Genomic DNA, 23,200 nt, shown 5'->3' on the forward strand with positions numbered 1-23,200 from the left:
CGTTGAGGACGGCAAAGGGTGAGATCTTGTGAGGAGAATATGAAATTTTAGACATGGGCTCTAACCGGCGGTCGCAGACGGAGAACAAGCAAAGACAAGTAGGAGAAGCTTTCGTCCTACATTGAACATAATCGTGATGATTATGGTTAGGAGTTAACGTAATCGGGAACATTTATCTGAAAAATGTGATTGGAAACTGCGCTGGTGTCCTCGCAGTTCTCAGCACTTTCCTGCGACGGCATTTATTTCCCGACTTTTGCCTTCAGGATTGACGTTTCCTGCGTGTAGCAGTACTATTGTCGATAGCAAAGGCAACTATACATTACAGCGTAAATATTGATACTGCAAATAATTATTATGCTATGAAAATACAATGATTTTTGCAAACCTAAGTGAACTTTTTCAAAAAGTAAGTGGCTTGCTGCTTTCATGAGCAGCGACGACTGCAGGTTTTCTTTCTGCCTTCGCAATCAAATAAATGTTTAGTCCTTTCTAGAGAGAGCGTCATGATTCACGAGTAAGAATAACGTTCCTTTTCTCGCGAACACTAACAGACACACTTAGTGGAACCAGAGGATGTGCATGAGATTCTGACAACACACTAAATGGAAACGAGAATAAGCGCACGGCGGCGAAAGAGGAGAAAAACTAGAGGATCCAAACAAACAATAGCAAATTGAAGCTTTTTTATAATCATGTAGATGGCTTACTGCTTCTCTCGCGGAGTATCCAGATTGGGTCCATCTATTTATTCATTTTTTACGCTGCACGTGGCTCATTCAGAGCAGTCTGCTCCACCACCTTTCAAATATACAGCGACGAGCCTGCCGCGGGGAGCCAAGTGCGAACAGTAAGAACCTAAATATCAACGATAACTGCTTGCGCGCACAAAACCGTGTTTGAATGCCCTGAAGTGAGCAAGGGCCTTGAAAAAGAAATTGAGCGGTCGGTTATCATAAGCGTGGTATCTGGGACCTTCACTCTTTCCTTTTCCACGTTTTATTTCTCCTGCACTTGAATTTCGTATACGACTACTTGACGAAGGTTTAGAAAGTAGTTACGCTTCTTTCGTTACCTTCCTCGGCGTTTCTTTTTCTTTTTTGGAGCACCGTAGGGGCGTCGCAGCGTAGGGTATGAAACCACAAGTAAACGCGACTAAGTCAATGCGTGTTCAGTTAAAGCTGTCATCTTAAGAAAGACAACATGAGTATGAAAACGCTTGCCTCTCTGTTTTGCTAGTGTAAATGAGTTGTCGCTTGTTGCTTCTATGCAAAAGCAGAAAACCTCACTTTGAGAACTTCCATATTTTAGGAGGCCAAAAGTAACATGTCCCTCTATGGGAGTAGGATGGCAAGCCGAGTGGTGGAAATGTAAATTGCAGGTGGCATGCTGTTGCGAAAACGGACTATTTAAGTGCTATAACGCGAGTGAGCAACGCCCTACATGAAAAAAAAAAAAAAAGCTGAAGAAGTGGGCAGAAAGGTAAGCTGTTTCGCTATCAGTGGAGCAGAATAAGTTCCAAGAAAAATAAACCCTAGTCGAACTTTCTAGAGAATCAAATTACGTGAACAGATTAGAAAATTTGCGCGAGCAGGATGGCGGTCAGACGATGAGGGAGATAAGCAATTCGAGATTTTAGGAATGTCATTTATGAAACATGAAATTTATTTAAATCATAAGGATAGCTGTGTTGTAGATTTGTTGTGCGGTGTATTTTATACCCCGCTGTGTTGCTCATTTCGATTGGTGCCCGCAGAGAGGGAAGAATGTTTGGTGTTTTCCTTAAAACTTGTTATAAAATGGGCGTTTTTACTGCGCATATGATTTGCTTTAGTGTAAACAAAGCTCAGCTTTGAGCATAAGCAAAATAGCGTGTCCAACGTATTCAAGTGTAAGCGAGCTTTAAATAAGAGAACCGTCCAGAGCCCAATACTATTTAGTGAAATGACGTTGCTGGTTCAGTGCAGCTAAATACGATGCTGGAGTGCGTCACTGAAAACTAATGAAAGACGCGTAGAATTAGCAGCAATGCCTTCCACACGCAGACGTTGTTTCTTTCATGAAAGATACAAGTCACCCATCCATATTTTTGGTGGACATTGGGTGACACGACTACGAGAAAATGATTCTATAAAACTAAATGCTTTTTCGTGAAGTGCTCCCCCAATGAGCTATGCGGAGACATGTACAATTATTTGTTATGTAGAATTTTTATGCAAGCAATTCTCATAGATGTAGGGCTATTCTGGAAGTTCCTGTAAATCTGCCTCAGTATGCACTCAATTCTTGAGCCGAAATAGCGATTATTAAATATTTATTTAGATTGCAAACATGAACATTGGATCCATAAGAATTCGTTTGATTGTAACGTTTGTTAGGTGAGCAGAGGTCCAGTAAGAAGTTCATCAGATCCTTCAGAACAGTTTTGAAACAAATGCTTTCATTTTCAAGAAGGACGAAGGTAAATTGTGAAGGTTAATTTCATCCGCACAATAGAGTCTTAATTTTTCACCCTAACAACACTAATCAACGGCAGATGTTGCGTTTACGGAGAGCTTCAGGCTTGTATTTTTTGTTTCGAGATATTTCACTACAGGCATACGGGCTTGCCCTCCTTAGCAAAATATGTTTAACACGTTGAAGGCTTCCCGATTACAGGCCTCGTCGGTGTTTCATTAATGCAAAAGTATGAGCTTGCTCAACGATACTTAGTGAACTTCGTTTTTCCTTCATAAGAAGGTGCGCTAGCGCGCAGAACACACTTGCGAGGCATCTTCGCCGCAGTGAACTTAGTGTGAAGCGCCTAAATTTCGAAGTCACGCCTCAGCGTTGCTCTGTGGATAATTTCAGGCTAGGCTCTAATGGATGTCGTGCCACTTTCTCGTCATCTGTGCGTAACTAATTGGAGGCTAGACAGGAGGTGCGAGCGTACAGCCATGAGATGAAACGCTGTTCGCGCACTAAGGCACTGCGCGTAGGAGCGGAGGACGGTTAATTGCCTAATGAATAAGCAGTGAAGCGTGCCTTCGTCAGTGACGGCAGATCGCAGGCAACTTGTTGCAGGCGTTCTCTGCGAGTTTCTCGACACAGAGGACGTCAGACGGGCGAGCAATTAACTGCGAGAAGCTTTTGCTATAGATACTTGAAGTGAATACCTTTTTGTTCACAGATTTCTTGCGCAATACATTATAAACGTTGTCAGCGAAGCGTTAACATTCCTCGCATACATACGAGAATGAGAGCCACTTCCGCAACTTTTCGCGAATAAAGTGTGTCAGCGCTTCGAAATGAGAGATTTGTGAATTTCAAGCTGTAGTGAGCGTGAGTATTTTTTTCACAAGATTGGCATAATTTTTACGTGAACACCCCGACTATCACAAATTGTAAAATATTATTCGTGTAATAAGAGACCACCTCCTAAGAGCTTTGTCCTCAGTACGTTCCCTTGTATAGCTGATGAGCAAAACGAGAAGATGGAAGCAGGAGCCAACGTTTCGAGAAGTCCACTTGTCGAAACGCTGGCTCCTGCTTTCACCTTGTTCTCGTTTTGCTCATCGTCTTGAATTTCCATCTCCCGCCTTCCCCGTGCTTTCCCTGCATTTGTATAGCTATCACACGGAGCTGTCAAACGCATTTTTTTAGCAATATGTAGCAACCGCAAGTGAAATTTGTAGCGAGAATTTTATAACTTTAAATTCCCAAGCAGGATAACGCGAATCATCCACGAATTTGTTACTATGTATAGCTACCGTATATTGTGCACTATGTGCTATGCAGGAAAGTTGGCGAATGACAGGCACTTGTTTGAGTTTGCAATAGAGCAGATCTGGAAGGCGAGAGCCCAAAAAACAAAAGAATCACAAAAACAGAATCTTTGAATGAGAAGATATGCAATGTCCCTAACCAGATATTTCGCACATATACCTTGTGTAGTACAAGATACATGCTTTAATGATTTAGTAAACATATACTAGACAAACTCTAAGGTCTTATTAATGTATTATTGCTGGTCATGTGCGAATGAATGCTAGTTTGCGTCATATTTGAATCTGCTCAATCGTAAGTTTAATCAAACAAGTGATTGCCTTGTACCAGTGTCACGCGATCCCTTTCGATAGCGATTGACCTCAATCCGTATCAAAATTTTCGATCGCGATTTTCTCCTTCACGCAGCTTGCTTTACGGAAGTAATTGCAACTAAGAAGTGTTCCGTATTACAACCGTGTTATTCAAGGCTGACTGAGTTTGTCGTATCAATGCAACACACCGGCAGGAGGTCCAACATGTCCAGACAGGACCACTTGTAGTTTACTTTAATAAAATAATACTCGCTGCATTTCTTGCTAGGGAAGTGTTCCGCTGACAGGCTGCTGCGTTAGAATACGTACGTAAAAATAAGTTATATTTGCTTCGCCGGGTCTCGTGTCAACAATGCATTACATGTTTATAGCCGTCCAGGTATGGTTTGCACTACATTTAAATGGTGAGTAACTATGGTGATGCTCCTATGGATATACCTCTAGCAAAATTTGAAGCTTCCTGCATCGATCGAGAACGCAAAGAAAGTCATCTTGCAGCGTCCGTCCTCTTAGTGCCTCCGTGGGCAGAGCGGGCAATTTTCTGCAGCTCTTTTATCGTCTCCATTTGCCGCCTACGTACTCTGAACCCTTTTGTTACTGCTCCAAGGGCCAAATAACCTCTCCCGCAGGGATTAAACCTTAAACTACCACCTTTGACATGGTGTGACATTTAAGAACGCATTCTTCCTTTCCGTCTTGGAATGTCCGATGCAGGAGCGTGCGACACTTGCTGGTCTGCAAAAAAAAAAAAAAACTATCGAACGCGTGTTGAGCACTTGCCCTCAGTACGACGTCCAGCGCATCATTTCATAGACCGCACTAAGCCAACTGGACTGTAGATTATTTACTGAAATCAAAATTCTCGGCCACATCCGCCGATGGTCCAAGAAAGCATTCGTGCGCTACTGCAATTTTTGAAGGACTTCAGTGGCCGATTGTGATCCTGGCATCCGGTGCCAGGGATGCGTCATACGGTGTGCACACAGCACTCTCTCTGTCTCTCCACCGTTTCTCTTCGTTCAATGTCTCTTAGCCCCAGTGTAGGGTACACCAAATCGCACACTCGTCTTGTTGACCTCTTCACCATTCCTTTCTTTGCTTTCTTCCTGTATATACTTACATCGTGCGTCTGCTGCATAAAGAAAATCATAGGAAGTGCACCAATACGCTACACATGTGGGTGTCTGGAAATAAAACAAACAACAATAAAATGAAACGCCCCGGAATGTCAACACAGAACACCCGTTCATTGCAGGGGCATAAAAATGAAACGCCATACTTGAAGCAACGGTGACCTCCCCGGTTACTTCTATATCTTAAGCCTTTAGTATGTGCTCTGTTATATGATATAGTGCATTCTGCAGCTTCTTACGTCAAACAGTCCGATTTATCAAATAACAGTAATAATTACGAGGACTGTAATGTAAGTGAACCCACAAAGACAGCTAAAAACGCGTGCTTCTTGTGCCGGAAGTCAGAAAGTTACAGAAGAGTGGTTATAAGCTCCTCGAGCGCTCTGTCGCAGTCTAAATACTTTATGAACGGCCCTGAAGTGCGTGGATAGAGCGTGGGACTGGCGTTCTATCAAAGAGATTGCAAGTGTGGAACGAAATCAATGCCTTGCTGCCACATTCATTATGTTGGACTACGGAACTATACGGTATGACTCTCGAATTCACTGAACTGCGTCGTTCATCTCGAATAAGTTCGAAGTGAATCTCAAACGCGCCGAATTACGTCGAGAATCTCAAATGTGCTGGAATATTCTGACCACCTCAAGTTCCTAACGTGTCCCCCAAAGCACGTTACACGAGCCTTTCTTGCATTCGTCCCTCGCCGGAATTTGCCCGCGTCGACCGGCTCTCGAACCCACATCCTCGTTCTCAGCAGCGCGCACAACTCCCCAGCCAAACCCGTCATGGCGATTTTTCTTTTAATTCTTCTTATATTTTTTTCCCCTCTTAAAGTTACTTGTTTGTTTTGTCTGCTTTTGAACCTCGGCGAATCATTGCGTATCAATAAATAGTTATTAAATGTCATGTTCGTGTGCAGTGTTTTTGAGAGCATTGCTGCGTTCAAGTTGTGCTAGTCAGCGCGGTTACAATTTCCTACACTACTGCTCTCGCAAATTACGTACATCACTTCTCCCGGACCCTCGGGTGAAATTCGCGTCGCTGCCTTCGCCTAACTTGTTAAACACAAGTGCTCCTTCCCGACCGTTTCTTCCATTGAAGTAATTAACGGCTATCTTCTCTCCAGGCGCAGCGGCTTTTCTTTCTGTCAATTTGTCGATGACTACGATCTTGCTTGTCCTAAACTGATTACAACGTCTTCGCAGAGCAGGATTGACTGATGAAAATACTGAATCTGCGAGCACAATCAAATATTGATATCCTTTTCATTATTTACCTGCACCTTAATTTGCATGAAAGCTCAATTTGTGCCATCTTTCTCTAATTCTAGATATCTCGTTTGGATCTCCCGTTACAATATCAAGAGGTGCCCTTATGGCGCAATTGTGTAGGAATCACTTCTAAAACGCGAGCATTCGAACTGAAATTAAGGGGCAATATCTTTTTGTTCAAAATATGTGATTCATTTTATGTGATTGTAGTCATGGTGACGCGACAATGCTTATCTTCGGTGAGTTGTTATTAAAAGGACCTGCAGCAATGACCCCATGGCAACGCCAGAAATGCCGCAGTAATATTCTTGTGACAGCCACTGTTATGAAATATTTATGGCACACAATGATTTCTAAAAAGGACGTTAAGGAATTAGACGCTTTAGTTGAAGACAAAACCCAACAGTGCGCGATATACAGCCGAACTGGACGCCCTCTCGCTTTATACAGAGAAATAACATGTTTTCAGCGTAGTCAGCCATGTCATTCGGCATGGTTTGTCATTCAAGTAGCAATATTGCAAACGTGAAAGAAAATTTGAAAGGTTGACGGAGAAAGCACGCTTCAATTAAATAACATCTTTTATTCCCCACAATGTCACACAAAAAAGGAAACTTACCACAAGAGCTTAACAGGCGCTAACAGCGCTGACAATGTCATAAAAAATAGCCCAAGGGCAAAAACAGAACACGGTGCCTGCATGTGTGGTGACTATTGGAAAAAAAGAATAAAAAAACGAACACAGATGATCCAATGCGTCTTCTGACTCGCCGCACGGAGGAAATTTTGAAGAATACAAATTAAAAGTAAATAGGCAGAAGATAAATTGGGGGAAGAGGGGGGGGGGGGGAGGTTTGTTGGTTGCCTCGGGGGGCGAAGCGGAAGAGGGACAAAGGCGAACCGAGGCACAAAGGCGCCAAGCCGTCAAGGAAGAAGATCCCAAACTATGGCCCTATAAAAGGACTGCTCTCTTTAACGGCCAAGTTAGAGAACAAGAAAGAACGCCGAAGCTGGAAGTCATTCAGCAGGCGCTGTCGTGGTGTACGCTGAGGGGGATGGCGCGACCCGGCGTTCCTCTGATGAAGAGACGCGCCGCAGCGACTTGGAGGCCATGCCCTACGGCGCCAGCCGGTGACCGAAAGGCCCGGGCTGCCTCCTTGATGTTCTTCCGCGTCCTCAGAACGTGCCCAAGGCACGTTCTGAGGACGCGGAGGGTGACTGCTGCACCAACCGTGTGCTCTTTGTTCAGCAACGAGTCAGGGTTTTGGCACTATTTATGTTGACACATCAGTTCCTCCGCTTATAGCCGCTCTCCTGGGTACACGTGCGGCCCGTTATGTAACAGCTTCAAGAAAGAGTTCGCCCTGTCAGCGGAAATAAGTGTGCCGTATCGTCGCTATATTTACTCTGCCCACTGCTGATAGCGTCAGCGCTGACACTGACCGACATACATCTCTTTCTTCGCTTGGGACTGTTCCGCTGCTGTCTCGCTGAGATATCATCCGAGCCGAATGCTTGTGTCCAAACGCATCACATCTATGTGTCGCATCGACGCGCACGCAGATTCCCCTCCTGTCTATCGGCATCTAGGGTTAACGTTCGGAGCGGACACTCGGCTGACATGCGCGTGAACAGCTCCTTCGAAAAAGCTTGATTCGCCCGGTATACGTCTGCGAAGTGAGTTCGGCAGTTGCACAAGGCGTGAAGCTCCGTGAGCATGTGGATGTTGGGACAGCTGTCGAGCTGGGAGGTGGCGGTGTTTCATATGCATTTAAAAGTGCTATACTTGGTGTTGGCAGCAGTTGGCGGTAGAGTGTTGGCTGTAGAAAGGATCGTGGTCTTTTCTTTCTTTTTATTTATGCAGAATGGCCGTGAATGTGTCAGCGATCCTTTGCGTGCCTCAGTGGTTTGACGTCTTGCATGATGTTTTATGACGAACATTTATTGACACACAAAATGTTTGCTATTACGATTGTTTCATTCTTTCGACACCTGCACTCGGACACATTCCACAAGAATTCTACTACGTGGGTTTCCAACGCAATATGCATTGTTTCGCTGTCTATGCGGAGTTATCACATTCTCATTGGGCGTGTTTTTTCTGACTTCATTCTATTCGATACACGCGTTCATTTACTGGCAATGCGCCTTTTATTGCAGCATTTGAACCATTGGATATTAAATTCAGCTGCTGAATAGAGCTTTGAATCATTCAACAACAGCTGTCGTTCCGTTGAGAGCGCTAACTTGTCCTACAGTGAGAATGCAATTCAATAAGTATGTTTCTGTTGTTTATCTATCGCTTCTGCCCATTGTTTTGTACAACCATACCTCTCTCCTAAAATCTTACTCGCCCGTTTCAATGGTGTACACACGTCATAAAAAGCCGTCTCGTATTTTTATTTTGGTCAATAATAAAATGAAGTGTTCTTCCAATATTGCATGCTGTGGATTCTTGAATGTCTTTTACGGTGGGTAGTCTCCTACATCAACTCTGAAAGAAATTGCTGCTGTAGTATAGCCATGTCCATGCTACATGTCAGAGTGTAAGAAAAACTGGCATACATAACCAGTTTCCCTATGTCAACGGTGCGTTAGATTCCGTATCAGTGGTATGTTGAATGGCAAGACTTTACACGCAGGATTATTAAACGAGGCTTGTGATTATACGAGGCCAGTGGAAATTCTTGACTGAGTGGAGTTCTATATTAGTATTTCTAACCACCTATTTGCTTTGCTTTATACATTAAATAGTGCACGTCCAACGTAGCTACTACATGCTTTTCGTAATGAGCACGCAAAATGTCAATATATCAGGCTCCACGTATAATAATCAGAGACTGTGCTGATAAAACCTTAAGCTGCCTGCCATTTACCCTAGCGCACATATAACTGCATTTTTACTTTATTTTTCTTATAATTGGAAAAATACAGCGCTTTTGTTCCCTTCCTTTGTAAACTAAGATAAATACTTTATTGCTCCAAATGAAAGAACAATTCTTCCCGAAATTTTGTAAGGCTGTCGTTTTCACTTTGAGTTCCACCTAGAAGGCACTGAGAAAATTACTCCAGCTTCTCGCTAATATCTTCCGGATCCGAACCACTTACCCAAGTGCGCATTTGGCCGAGATATAATGTTTTAAAGCAAAATATAGCGTGAGATGCTATACAGATTTGCTGTACTCATACAACCACTTTGTGTGCTTGTCATTTCTTATCAGCAGTCTCCTACGAACATTTTCCCCAGGCACCAGCGATTCTGAAGCAGGCAGCCGAGCGTTTAGAGGGAGCAGCTTTGCGATTAAAGAAATACGCTTGGCCTAGGCTTTCTTTATTGGTTCTAGAAGCGGGAGCTTTTCAGGAGAAATTGAGCGTCAATTTATTGCAGAGCGGTATCTCAGAGGACCATTTTTTTCTGCTCTGGTCGCGCCCCCATATTCTTGCGGTATTCTTGTTTGCATAAATAATTATGAATAACTTACGGGAGTGGCATTTCTTTCACTTATAAACGTGTTGAAATTCTAAGGCGCAGTGGGAGGAAAGAAAAGTTAGGAGACTTGTTAGCTTTTTACGCGTTTGTCAGTTGTCGTGAAGGACGCGAGTACTGTCTCTTTTAACTTTAGGATGATGGCGCAATTACTTCGCCGTATTATTGAATAGTAAATGAGCACATGTTGCTTAATGCATGAAAGTAACTTTTCACTACAATAATGATATTGCACAACTATGTCAAAGAAATTGGTAAACTACAAGGGAAGCTTACGTTAATACCAACGAAAGGATGACGTTCAACGTAGAGCAAATTTTATTAATATTAGTATCAAGAGGCATGCAGCAGGATATGATAACTGAAACGTTAGTGACAAAAGTTTAGTTGAGAACCCGCTGAACAAACGTAAGTTCGTGAACCATCCATGGCAGAGAGAAGGTAATTCCTCGTGTTATGAAAAAGCGAAGGCGTCATCCCTCAGGAAATTTAGCACAGGGAAAGCACACCCATCTTCTCAAAACAACGGGTTCTAATAAGGTAGTAAGACAAAACAAAAAGAACCGGAAGAACGTGATGTGCAAAAACGAAGTCATGTGAACCGATTCGCCTTTTGACTAGCAGTGCAAATGGGATAGGGAGTAAAAAAAAAGAAGACAAGGTGAATAAAGGGAAGTGAAATTCGATGCAGGGAGGCAGAGTTTCTCCACCACCCCGAGGCAAAGTAGAACGCGGACAAAAGCCAAGCGGCGGAGCACAATGGTGCCGCGAACGGCGAGGAACCCAAGCTATGGTCCAATAAAAGGATCGCTCTCTTTAACGGCGAAGATCGAGAACAAGGACGTAGGCTTGCAGGAAGCGAGTCAGCAGACTCCAAGGCGTCAAGTAGACTGTGGGTGTTATCTTCCTCGCAGTCTGGTCTCATCAAGAGACGCCGTGCAGCGCACCCGCTTTGCCCCCCGGTACTAGCCGGCGACCGAGGCGCTCACTCCCCCCCCCCCCCCCCCCTTCCATCCTCCTTCCTTGACGTGTGCGGGTGCGCTGCAAACGCCTGAGGCGCGCCTGAGGGATTCGGTGCGTAGAGCGTGTACTACGTCGCCGTCTACACTGTCCGTGCGGCGCCGAGTCACTGTGAGGGTTATTTATGTTGACAGATCAGTTTGGCCCGCTCAGAAACGTCGTCCGCGTGATGCCTTCCCCCGGCTGCCGTTGCAGCACCGGGCATTCTGTAAGGGTACGCATTGTCGTCGCTATCTTTCCGCCCTAACGGTGACGCGGTGTCAGTGCAGACAGGGAGCAGGGCTCCTTTCACGTTTCTCCTTATAAAGGCGACTCCTGTGCCGCTGAGCGGTTGCCATGCCGAATGGCATGTCCTAACTATACATGCAGCCATTTTGATACAAGTGTTGTTACATGCGCAGAATTGTATTCCCGTTTCGTTGTCGTTTGGGAACGATCCTTGCCTGGAGCGTATACTTCTCAGAGTGGCAGTTCTATAGTGCCTGTCTAGTGGAACTTAGGAAGAGCTTGTGTTGTCAGAAATATGTTGGTGATGCAATTTCCTTCGGAGTTTAGAGGACACCAAGCCGCGTATGCAATGACAGGCGTCAACGTGGCTGTGGTAAAAAAAAAAAAACAAAAAAAGAAGAAGACTAGAGGAGACTGCTATGTGGTAAGCAGTGGCGAGGGTGATATCTTTTGTTGTTTGAGACAGAATGGAACCAGTTCGTGGTCCTGCAATCTTGCAAAATGGTCTTGCAATCTTGACACGCTCTTCAGATGGTGCAGGGGGACGATATACTCCTACAGAATTCTTTTTACACTTTTACCTGAATAGCGTCCTTTGAGATTTGTTGAGCTGGGGCATTAATTACTGTGTAAGCGTTTCTTCTTTTATTTTGGGTCAAAAGTAAGTGTCAGCGCTTGTTCATTGCAGCTTTTTTTTTTAATTTGTGGATTTGTAGAAATGCCAATGCAGCTCCGAATCCACCGCAAAACAGGGAGAAAGAAGTTTCTAGCTGCCGACACAACCTGTAATATAGCAAAAAGAATATTGATACGCTGCGGAATATACAAAAAAAATATGGGGTTTTACTCGCAAAAACCGCGATATGATTATGAGGCACGCCGCGGTGGGGGACTCCGGAAATTTGGACCACCTGGGGTTCTTTAACGGGCACCTAAATCTCAGTACACGGGTGTTTTCGCATTTCGCCCCCATCGAAATGCGGCCGCCGTGGTCGGTATTCAATCCCGCGACCTCGTGCTTAGCAGCCCAACACCAGAGTCGCTAAGCAACCACGGCGGATCCCGCGGAACATGTATTACGAGGACAGTATTCCTTGTATATTTAAATATAGCACAGCCAGTGAATGGCCGGAGCTGCACAAAGGCTACCCGAGGAAAGTGAAGTGAAACAACGGGTTTTATTTCACAGGATTTCACAAAAACTGTAGAATGGTCTTCAAGTAGTTGCTCCGCATATAGTAGAAAGCTCTCACGTAATTTTCTTCCGCTTCATCGCCATAAAACTTCAATATATTGGCAAGTTTAGAGAAACTATGATAAATAGGTTTCTGAAAAAAAATAAACGCATATGTACTTGACTGCAAGCTTTACCTGGTCTTGCACGATAGGCATACAGCTTACTGATAAGAATTGCCGGTATATGAATTTATGGTTTTCTTTTCTGTCTCATTAACTGCTTTATGTCTTAAGACAAGTATTCCAGACAGTTAAAGTTGTAGAATCGCTCATGCTTGTAGTGAGGCAAAGAGTCACATGTTTTAGATTGCCAGTAAAAAAAATCTCATGTAGAACATGTCGCTGTAGCAACTGAACAAGCGGCTATTACCATGCAGCATTGCTTTTTCAATGTTCATAGCAAAGACTTCCCGTCATGCTTTGGCTGAATGTACAGTACATTTCACTACTAAGTTGAACAAGCAAGTATAAAGCGCCCGCAGATTTTCGCATCTAGCGAGTGTGAAGGACATGGCTCTGCACCAGAGAACTTGTGCTGGGTGGCACAAGCGCCTTTCGGCGCCCTGTTAGAACTAACTTCAGCCGGAGCTGGCAGCTGGAGTGCTAACAAGGTGATAACCACACACAGGCATGCTCTTTTTAGCAGTTGACCACGCTGTAAACAAATATTCATTTTAGAGAAAAAAAACACTGACTAGGTTTTGGTCATTGCTGAACGCAGCCGGTGTATCCTTCTAGCTGAGTGTACAGAATGTTAAGATTGCTAGGTTGGCCCTCGAGCTTCAAACAGTTGGATCTCTTTTTTCATCTTCATCATTTACTTTATATGCAAGCATTGCAAAGCCAAGTCAAGCCAATTTGGAATCCTTGACTGCACCCAAAAAGAGAATATATCCTCATGTTTATAGCGATTCTCGGGGACTTGTTTCGTTGCTCCTCATTGCAGACAATAGACCACGTGATAGAAGGAACAATAAAGTCTCGTTTTCCTTTCTTTTCTTCTTTTTCTTTAGCGTGGGACAGTGGTGGGGGAAGGGAGTCAGGCTGCATGGAATGTGGCCGAGCGAAAGGAACCATTTACGCTGTATTCCCAGACAATTTTATTTGCGGTGTTATAATAATAATAAAGAAAAGAGGTGCGTGTGAGTGTGTGTGGGGTGGAGTGGGGTGGGGGGGGGGGGGAGGTTCTCTCCTGGCGCCCAGATTGGACTGTGCCGAAACTGGCCCGTTATTTGCGCGGTTCTCTCACGTCGTTTTCTATTTGCTAGAAAAGGTCATCACTCTTCTATCGGACTTCGTTGCTTTTATCCTTTGACGTCCGATGCGCCCTCTACTAAGTGCGAATCTGCGTCGTGGTATCCGCGGTACGGGAGGGCTGACTCACCACAAACCGCCCAACAATCCATCCATCACCGTCCTTTTCGGATCATTTTCTTGTAGCTCGTCCTTGCCTCCTCTTCGCTTCATGAAATGTGGCCATCGCGTCACGCAAAACCGACGCACCAACACAGCCACGTAGCCCGTAACGCTGATCTATTTCACATGTTATTTGCGAAAATCGAATTTGATGCTAAAATAACCGCTACTAAAATGTAACACCGTAACAGTCATAACAAGCATCACTAGTCAATAGAACACAAACACTATGGCACTCGTTTATAGAACTTGGCAAAGGAGATGTTGCTTTAGTTCATTCCCCTTTCGCTCATCGCCCCTCCCCCCCCCAACCTCCTTCCTCCCCCTCTTCCTTATATGTGTCTCTGTGCATTGTATTTTTCTAAGCTTCTGGAACGAGCGTCCGCCCAAATGCATTTCTCTATTTTGTTTGTTCAATTTTACTCCGTCCGTTTATGTTGTAATTTTTCCGCTCTGGAAATCGTCTAAAACAATGAGGAAGTTCTGAAATCCTTGTGCTCAGAATAGCCGGGCTCCCGCAGAATAGCTGACATAATAAAACATTGTTCCAAGAATTGCACTGATTTTACAGTGATTGCTGATCAGCACCTAATTTTATTAAGGGTATAAGTCGAGCATCAGTGCATCTCACCGAAGAATTTGGGCATGTACCAGCAGAAACTGGTAACCAGGAGAGAGATTTTGATAAAGGGATATGATTTTTTTGCTGGCTTCAATCCCACAAATGTAGCGCCTGTGATATATCTGAAAACAAATACTAAGCACTAAGACTTTGATAACTTGCTTACTTCTTATTGCTATCGGTCGTGGATGTTAATACCTTTTCCTGTGACAAGTACCTAACATCTACAGAACACGTACAATTACCACTTATTGCGTTCTGTAATGGATGTTAATATCTGTTCCTTCAAAAAGTACCCCGGCCACCCCGGGCGCATTAAATCGTGGGCAAGCGTAAGTGGGATCGAGTTTTTCTATCTCGATTGACTCCTTTGCGCAAGCTGCGAAAATGTGGCAATTGCGATCGTGCAATTCGCGATCGAAGAAAGCGCCCCGGGTGACCTGGGTAGGAACAGCTTGCATGCTAGCGTGCGCTTGCGTTTGTGTGCTTTTAGAGCGAAACGATGAAGGAGAGTTTCACGATAGTTTTTCTTTGACAGCGGGGAACTGGCGGCGCACTCGGCATCCAATGTCAGCGAGGAAATGACCAGCAACGCAGCTTGCGTCGGGGAGCTCAGGAGTGACCGTATATGACCAGGGCTCCGGTGAACACGCACATCCGCTCACTAGCGTCTGTGCTGCTTCGTTTCACACTGAGGCTGTGCGCCAATAGTCGCCGCAGAAGGCAAAGTTTAAGGTTTAGCTGACAGCGGCCATCTTATGTCTCGCTGCAATTCTAACAACGACGTCAATGAAAACAGCTTCGCGAAGGTATCATCGCAGTCAAAAACGATGCGGGCTACTTTCCTGTCCAAACATGATGGCGGCTGAGCAGGACGCTTGGGAAATAGACGGGAACGTCGTCTGCGCACAAGAAATCGTAGTCGCGCTTTTTTCTGCGCTTAGTGTAAGTCACGTTCTGTTTCTAATACGTTCGCAGCCACATAGCAACAAATATAACATGTGCTTTTCTCAACTTTTTCTTCTCGCCGCGAGGTGGTGTTACGTCGCGGAGTCGTATTACGTGCGTCTACCAGGTAGTTGGTTCGATACGCGTTCCATTACTTGGGCTGGAAGCACTCTCGACTGTTCCCTTAGCTGTCAACGTAGACCGTCTACGATGTGGGTCACACTTGGAACATCTCCATAGGAGTTAACGCTGCGAAAGATAGGCAAGCAGTGCAGTCACTGAAGTCTCACTCCTCGCGTTTTGCAGCGAAGTTTCTCTTGATCTGCGAGATTTCTATCGAATGAACTACTTCATATATTACAATTGTGACACGCAGAAATCGGGTTTATGCAAAATTACACGTATTTCTTTTGTTAACCTGTGAGCTCCCAGTATGTGGCGTGCCATATTTTGGTCGCGAGGGCAGAGCATGCGCTGTAGTCGCTCGTCGCAGACGCTTGTCACTCCTCTCACTTGGTGGTAAATACTTTGAGACCTCCGACGCGCTTCCTGCAACGAGTACGTCCTACTTTTCGACATGCATGAGGGAGCACGATTTCACATCTAGTTACATGACGCGTGTCTGCGTCTTTCTTTGTCATATGTCACGAAGTATTTTTTCATCACGCATGCGAACAATGAGAGAAGTTTCTCTGGCCTCTACAGCGTTGCCTGCTATGTAGGAAATGGAGTGCAACTATAGCCAGGAACGCAGCCCACGTGCACCAAAACCCCGAAGCGGCCGCGCCACCACGTGGTCGGAACGTGCAGCCGGACACCGGCATCGGCATTACTGTCGCGGCTTAAAATAAGTTGCGCTGAATAAAGAGGAGTTCAAAAAGTACTGAGCTCGGTTGTAGGAAAGCGTTTGAAAAGTTTGTGGGTGCATGTTCTTAGCTCTACCGAATGGTACGAAAACTCTTTGACGCTGCCTTTCACGTATGAGTTTAGCAGGTTTGCGCAGATCTGCGGCGTCTCGCAAGTCGCGTTTGTCAACACACAACAACTTAGTGAGATATGCATCCAATGAACGGTGTTGTTGGCTCGTTCGTGCCGTCGTGTTAACACGGGAGCCTTTGTAATGATGATGATGATGATGATGAGGATGATATAAGGGGTGTCATGGCGCAAGGCCATTAATGTTCAAAGAGCGCCAGGAAATCATGAGAGCGCTTGTAATGTACAGAAAAAAAGCAAGTGATGCAATTATAGGAGAGCTTAAAATTGTGGTTTCACAATGCGATAATGCATGCTTCATATTCTGAGGCTGCGCAAACTCAGGCTAAAAATTGGGTTGCAGCAACAATTATTGCCTACTGTCTGAGAAAAAATGCAGCTGTTTTAACACCAACGAGTTTTATCGCACCTAAGACGAATACGCGCAAGACCATCAAAACCAGTTCTGCAAACCATGCTAGGAGATGGTTGGGCTGGAATAAGCTTTATTTTGGTAAAAGAAAGTGCGAGGAAGCGTTGGTGTGTGCAAAGTTTTCTATTGGAAAGAAAAGAAAGATATTTGCTGGACGTTTCTGATCTGTCTTTGCTTACAGCGAGGGCAAACTCATAACGAGAATTTACAGAAATTCGCTAAAAAAAAATATACAGAGAGTGAAGATTATGATGATGATGACGTTTTTGAAGCAATACGTTTACAAGACATTGATTTTATTTGCATATTTATATGGCGTTACACAAAACATGTTTTGACTGGTGCCATGGTATTATGTAGTGCTGGATGTTTCATGAAATGCAAAGGATGAAAAATACATGGTTGTAACTCAGACGCAGCCCTTGTTTTCCAAAAACAAGCAACAATTACTTTTTTTGAATTCTCATGACTGGCGAAGCATTAAAGACGGAGTAGAAGTTTCCATGGAGAGCCTTATCCTCACAAGTCTTAGAATATCTCACATCACGTTGAGTAGAAATAAATGAAACATATAGGAAATAAAGCAAATAAAATTGGGCGGGAAAGAAATAGTGTGGCTTATAACGCTGCTCCACTGGCGAAATCGTTACGTTTGTATAATCAAAGACAGCCCGCGGATTCCCCAGAGCTACGCGCACTTTGCTAATAGCTGACGTTCCCTAGCGATGCAAGAAGAAAATGTGTGGTTCTTGTACTATTCTAATCCTCATTAGCTAATGCTACTACAACCATTGCCAGAAATAACAGACCAAAGCCCCATTAACACGTGCTCGCGTTTTTTCTTATTTATTTTTTTGCGGAGCTTCATTGAACAACATTACCAATATACTAAGTAGGACCCACAGCGAGAAACGATCTTTACGTGAGAGCGAAATGCCTTCCCTGTAGCACGTCTTCTCTCCAGACTAATTAGGCCCAATATTTCTGCCAGCCACCGCAATTAGCGCAGCTAAGAGCCATTAGTGTCCCAAGGAACCTTCCCGTCGGCACCGAAATAAGCAAGGAAGCTAACAGCGTGCAGCTATTTCCCATTTATTTCCTATTTCCAGGCAAGTAACCGGTGACTTTCAGTACATAACCAGAAATTCTTATTGTATTTTCCACTATACTGCTGATATAGTCATTACCATAAAACCACATCAAACTACACTTGCTCAGGATTAGATCGTAACAAGTGACATAGCGAACTTTGCGAAAGGCCTCTGAAAAAAAATCGCTTTTGTAGTTTTCGTGATTTCAGAATAAGCCTACTGCGTTAGTACGTTGCTCAAAGAACGATAAAATGTTTGGCTCTTTATGATCTAAATTGTCTTAGCAGGCTATTTGAAAAGAAGTGGAAAATCGTATGATAACATGTACTTGATATAAGAGTCGACGTTTAATAAGTTGTAAACGTCGTAGCATAAGCTTCCTCAGGAGCATTATTGTCTGAGTCGTTCTCTGTGTATGGCTGTTTTCACAGCTTACAAAATTGTAATAACTGCGTTTCGTCTGTTTGGCCGCTAGCTTAATTCTAAGGAAGAGGCAACTCCTGAACCTCAATTTAGAAACGTTTCTACGCATTGCCGTGACTCCATTGATTACCGTCAACCAAAATAAAACTTTGTTCTAATCACGAACTATCGCTGGTGTACAGCTGCGCCAAATGACGACAAGAGCACATGCTCAAAACGTCGATTACAGCCGCTCCCACGAGAGGCAAGAAACAAAATTTTCTATTCAGTGCATTCGGGGCACTCAAGGACAGCGTGACAGATTAGTTCTCCCGGTCTCGATGCCGCTGCAGACTACACTTGCTTACCTTCAAATTCAACTTGCTGCTGTGCAGGCAGTACTCAGAAAAGGCGAAGGGGGTTGACAACAAGACGGCAGAGCAGGGGGCGCACTGCGAATGTCCAGGGCGCTTGACAAGCTCCCGTTTCCGGGCACGACGACGAAGCGCAAGTCCGCGGATCCGGGATGCAGGCGCGACGACGACCAACTGGCGCTCCCCAGCTTCTCGCCAACGAGGCCGGCGCCCGAAAGATGCTCGGGAGAGGCGGGGATAGCGAAAGGAGGGCTGACGATGGATGGGGGGAAAGGGAGCGTAGGGAAATGCAAGGGGGGAATGGGGAAAGCGCGGCGAGACTGCGGGGAGTGCAGGGGTGGGGGGTGGGGGGAGAGTGGAGAGGGGAGTTGAGCGGCGGTTGCTGAAGCTTTCTGGCCGAACTGATGGCCGGCGGGAGCTCAGCCACCAATCGGAAGCGGAACGAAATCTTGCTCTGGCGGCTGCCGCCATCTGCCGAGCGCTTTGAGAGACGGTTCCCCGATGGCCAGCGACGAGGCAAGGTGAGGGGCTGGAAAGCTTTGAATGAGGAAAGCGAGAGAGCACGACGGAGTTTAGTCGGGCTAAAAACAGAGAAAAAATTAAACGCCTCCCAGGTCGTACGTTAATCAGCGCCGCAGCTTCGGTGCGCATTATCGGGGCAGCGGCAAATATGCGTCCACGAAAAAAAAAAAAAAACAGTTTCAACCACGTAAAACCGAGATTATACACTGAATAATTTATAAGCACACCTTCTGTGTTATAAACTACATTGAGTTACTTTTTTATTGTTTCACACTGATTCAAACGCACTTTTTTATGAAATGAAAAAAAACAGTTCGTTTACCGCGGGAAAAATGGATGATTAATTTGACACCACACTCTCTTTTAAAATGGTACATTTTATCTTACATCTTCGAGCGCTTCAGATAAGCGGGTCCATGGTTCGTTTGGTGCTACAAAGTTTCATTTGGACGCCACAAGTAATAAATCACTAGAGGATTACTTAATAGCAGTATTACGCAGCTTTTGCGTGATCTCTCCGCGTCGGAGATGATTCCGTGTTTTCATACGTTGTTGCAAAAGTGCGACTCGACGGTCTCAGAAGTACGAAATTTTGCAGGAAACAGGTAACGTACCCGTTTTTCGGAATATTTGCCAGGACAGTAGTTTTTGCAGCAAACGAACACTGTAACACACACACACACACACACACACACACACACACACACACACACACACACACACACACACACACACACACACACACACACACACACACACACACACACACACACACACACACACACACACACACACACACACACACACACACACACACACACACACACACGCACACACACACACACACACACACACACACACACACACACACACACACACACACACACACACACACACACACACACACGCACGCACGCACGCACGCACACCAAGCTCCGAGCTCATTATTGTTATGAGAAGCGCATGTGAGCAGTAAACCGTAACACTATTTATTCACCATGCCGGTGCACTGAAGAAGCGGGTATCCTGAATATATAACAGTGCTTATTTTTCCTTATTTTTTTTATATAGGAAACATTTTGCGCTATGGGAATTTATGTAATTGGCTTTTGCCGGGAGCTGTTACTCTTGTTTACTATGTCGCACAGTAAGAGTGCACACTTCACGAAACTGCTCTAAGTTGATTAGCATGCTTCTTTTTTCTAACATTAACTAGATAATAATTGCACTCACGGTAGTCGGTCATTAGGTTAAGTGCTACAGTTAGTACCAGGGATTAACGGAAATGAATGAAAGTGGGTGGTGGTGGTGGTGAGTTCTAGCAAGGGTGGGTTTAGCCTGGCAATCAAGTATCACTGCGGTGTTTCACATCTGCATCAGACCAGTCTCCTTTACGAATACGATAGGGAGACGTCAAGTTCCTTTGCGGTCTATAACTGATCCATCGGGGGAACAGAAGCTGTTGCAGGCACGCATGCGGAAGATCCTTTTCTTGCAGATATTTATAGGAGAACGCCCCTTTAAACTCTGAATTTAGGGCACGACCGCAGAATGTGTTCAACGTCTCTGGTCTCCTCGCATGTCGTACAGTTTGGAGAAGTGATACACCCCGTCTTAACCATGCTGGTGTACTAGCAGATCCTGTCCTTATTCGGTTAGAAGTGAGGCTTACTTTACTCAAGTATTACTGCGCAAAAAAAAAAAAAGACACGGACGTAAGAGAAGAACACACACCAAGCGTAGTTCTCTTACGTCCGTGTCTATTTTTGTTGCGCAATAATACGTGAGTAATGGATTACCAACTTGCCCGGAATGCAGCTCTCATTAAGGCTTCCTCTCGACGAAATTTCTTGGTTACACTGGGCATATGTGGTAGGAACCAAATTGATCCGAAGTACTTTCAAATGTCACATCTTTAAACTCAATTACTGTTTGGGGACGCGCCGCATTGTGGTTCGTATAGCGGCTGAGGCGAAAAGAATGTCGTGTCGTGCGTACGGTCTTGTTGACAAAGGACGTGTGTTCCGCAGTCATGCAAGACATGCGCGCAAGAAGGAGTGAAATGTGAAGCGATTCCAAATGATAGCCAGGCGTTGTTTATTTGGTGTCTCTATAACTCGGCTCCGCTTTTGTGACTGGCCCTAAATCGGTACAGTCGAGTGTTTCTCGATTGTCCGGTCGAGTATTCGAGTGTCCTTGCCAGGCGAATGTCAGCATCACAGGTATCTGTGTCTACTTCCTGAAGCAACGGCCACACCAGCATAAATAAAAAGTGGGTGTGGGGGGGAAGGGGATTGAGTACGCGTACTGGAGTTATCGAATCAAAGTTTTCGTTTCCAGGCTTCGTAACAGTCACAGACTCGCATCCCAGCTATCAATACTAAGAAGCCAAAGCTTTCGAAAACCAGGGGTAGTGATCTAGAAATTTAATGATGCGATGGGAGACTTATTGGACCCGTTTATGCTTTTCCAGCACGGTGAACTGCAAAAGTAGACGTCAGAAAAGAAGTCTACAGCCTTGGTGCAGTTTAATGAAATGAAGATATCCAGAAGGGACGTTACAACCAAACCACAAGTCAGTGTTTGAGTACAAATGCACTAAAATTGGATAAAGAAAATTGCTGCAGTGATGAATTACATGCACGGCGACATATAGCCTGAAGGCATCAGAAAAGCCAGACCCCTCACTCCTCCACCACTTCTTTTTTTACCTACTTCCTTGCTTGCTCGTTACCGTATCACATCGATGGCTTGTGCAAAAGTGGACACAGGACAGTAAAAATGCGACAAGGACGAGCGTAAACCGAAGACTGCTAGGACGTCTGCGGGTAGCTGTTTGCCGTGCTCGCGTCTTGGAACACTGCATTCGCAACGAGCAGCTGCCCGCAGACGTCCTAGCACTCTTCGGTTTACGCTCGTCGTTGTCGTCTTTTTAGTGTCCCATGTACACTTTTGCTCTGGTCACTTCAGCATGGAACACCAACTAGCCCGGTCTCACACCCTGCTTCCGTAAACGTTAGAGACTTCAACATTTACTTCTCCGATGCTACGGACAATCAGACAAGCCGTGTCAAGCCTCCTTCTTAATATAGTACATCACGCTGCCCTAGAAACAAGATGTCTGCAGATTTGCTAATTTTACTGCAGCTACATGTTACAATATCGGCAAAATACAAGAAAAATAAATGCCGAGAAACGAATAACGTAACTGAGATGCAAGACGGCTGTAATAGAAGCGATGAATTTCACGGTAAACAAAAGGGACAAGCTCAGTTCGATGAACACTTTTTGTGTCCTATCTAAATATGTTCGACAGCTATCGAAGAATAACGCTTTGTTTACCAATTCCTCAGAGATCGTACAAATGGTCACATTTCTAAAAAAAAATACAAAAACTAAGGTGCCACTTATATACACCAGTAATACGATGTTTCTCTTGCCACAGGTAGTCTCATTTTGCATCTCAGGAGTAAAGCAACAAGAACAGGGAACAAAATACCCCACTTCTAGAGAGTAATACACCCGTGACTCAGTGGCAACACGACCCGCCGGCCTACTAGTTTCAACAACTTGAATGCTAAACATGGTGGGTATGCTGGTAAAAAAAATTGCCTCACTACGTCACAAAGCTCAGCTCCTTACGCAACCATCTCTCGTCTACATTTATGAATATCGACGGCATGGTCAGTATAGGACAAATCATCTATGAATATTTATAGAAGCTAGGCCCATTAGGACTCATAAATAACGTGTTTACGGGCTCTGTCTGCCGTGTCGCGCTTGTATCAACCTACCTAATCAACAATACGCGTATAGTGCCGGTCTCACGTAAGCCACCCTTGGCGGTCGCGGTGCATACGACTCAAGAGGTTCAATATACATATATACGCATCGTATTCCTGACTGCCCCGCAATGGACGTTTGTGGTATTGTGTGTCATGAAGGGAAATTGCTGCTTTGGTA

The 23,200-nt window shown here is 44.8% G+C and overlaps 1 protein-coding gene across 1 annotated transcript in view; it reads right to left on the reverse strand.

Moving 5' to 3' along the window:
• The window catches only part of LOC126537493 (para-nitrobenzyl esterase-like), an 87,803-nt gene extending 68,866 nt beyond the window's left edge, over nt 1–18,937 (reverse strand). Inside the window, exon 1 of the mRNA XM_050184519.3 lies at nt 18,710–18,937. The gene's annotated coding sequence lies outside the window, so the exon portion shown is untranslated. The remainder of the gene's footprint in view (nt 1–18,709) is intronic.
• Nucleotides 18,938–23,200: the final 4,263 nt, after the last annotated feature.

The sequence above is a fragment of the Dermacentor andersoni genome, chromosome 4 (assembly GCF_023375885.2).
Source record: "Dermacentor andersoni chromosome 4, qqDerAnde1_hic_scaffold, whole genome shotgun sequence".
In the NCBI taxonomy this organism is placed as follows: Eukaryota; Metazoa; Arthropoda; class Arachnida; order Ixodida; family Ixodidae; genus Dermacentor; species Dermacentor andersoni.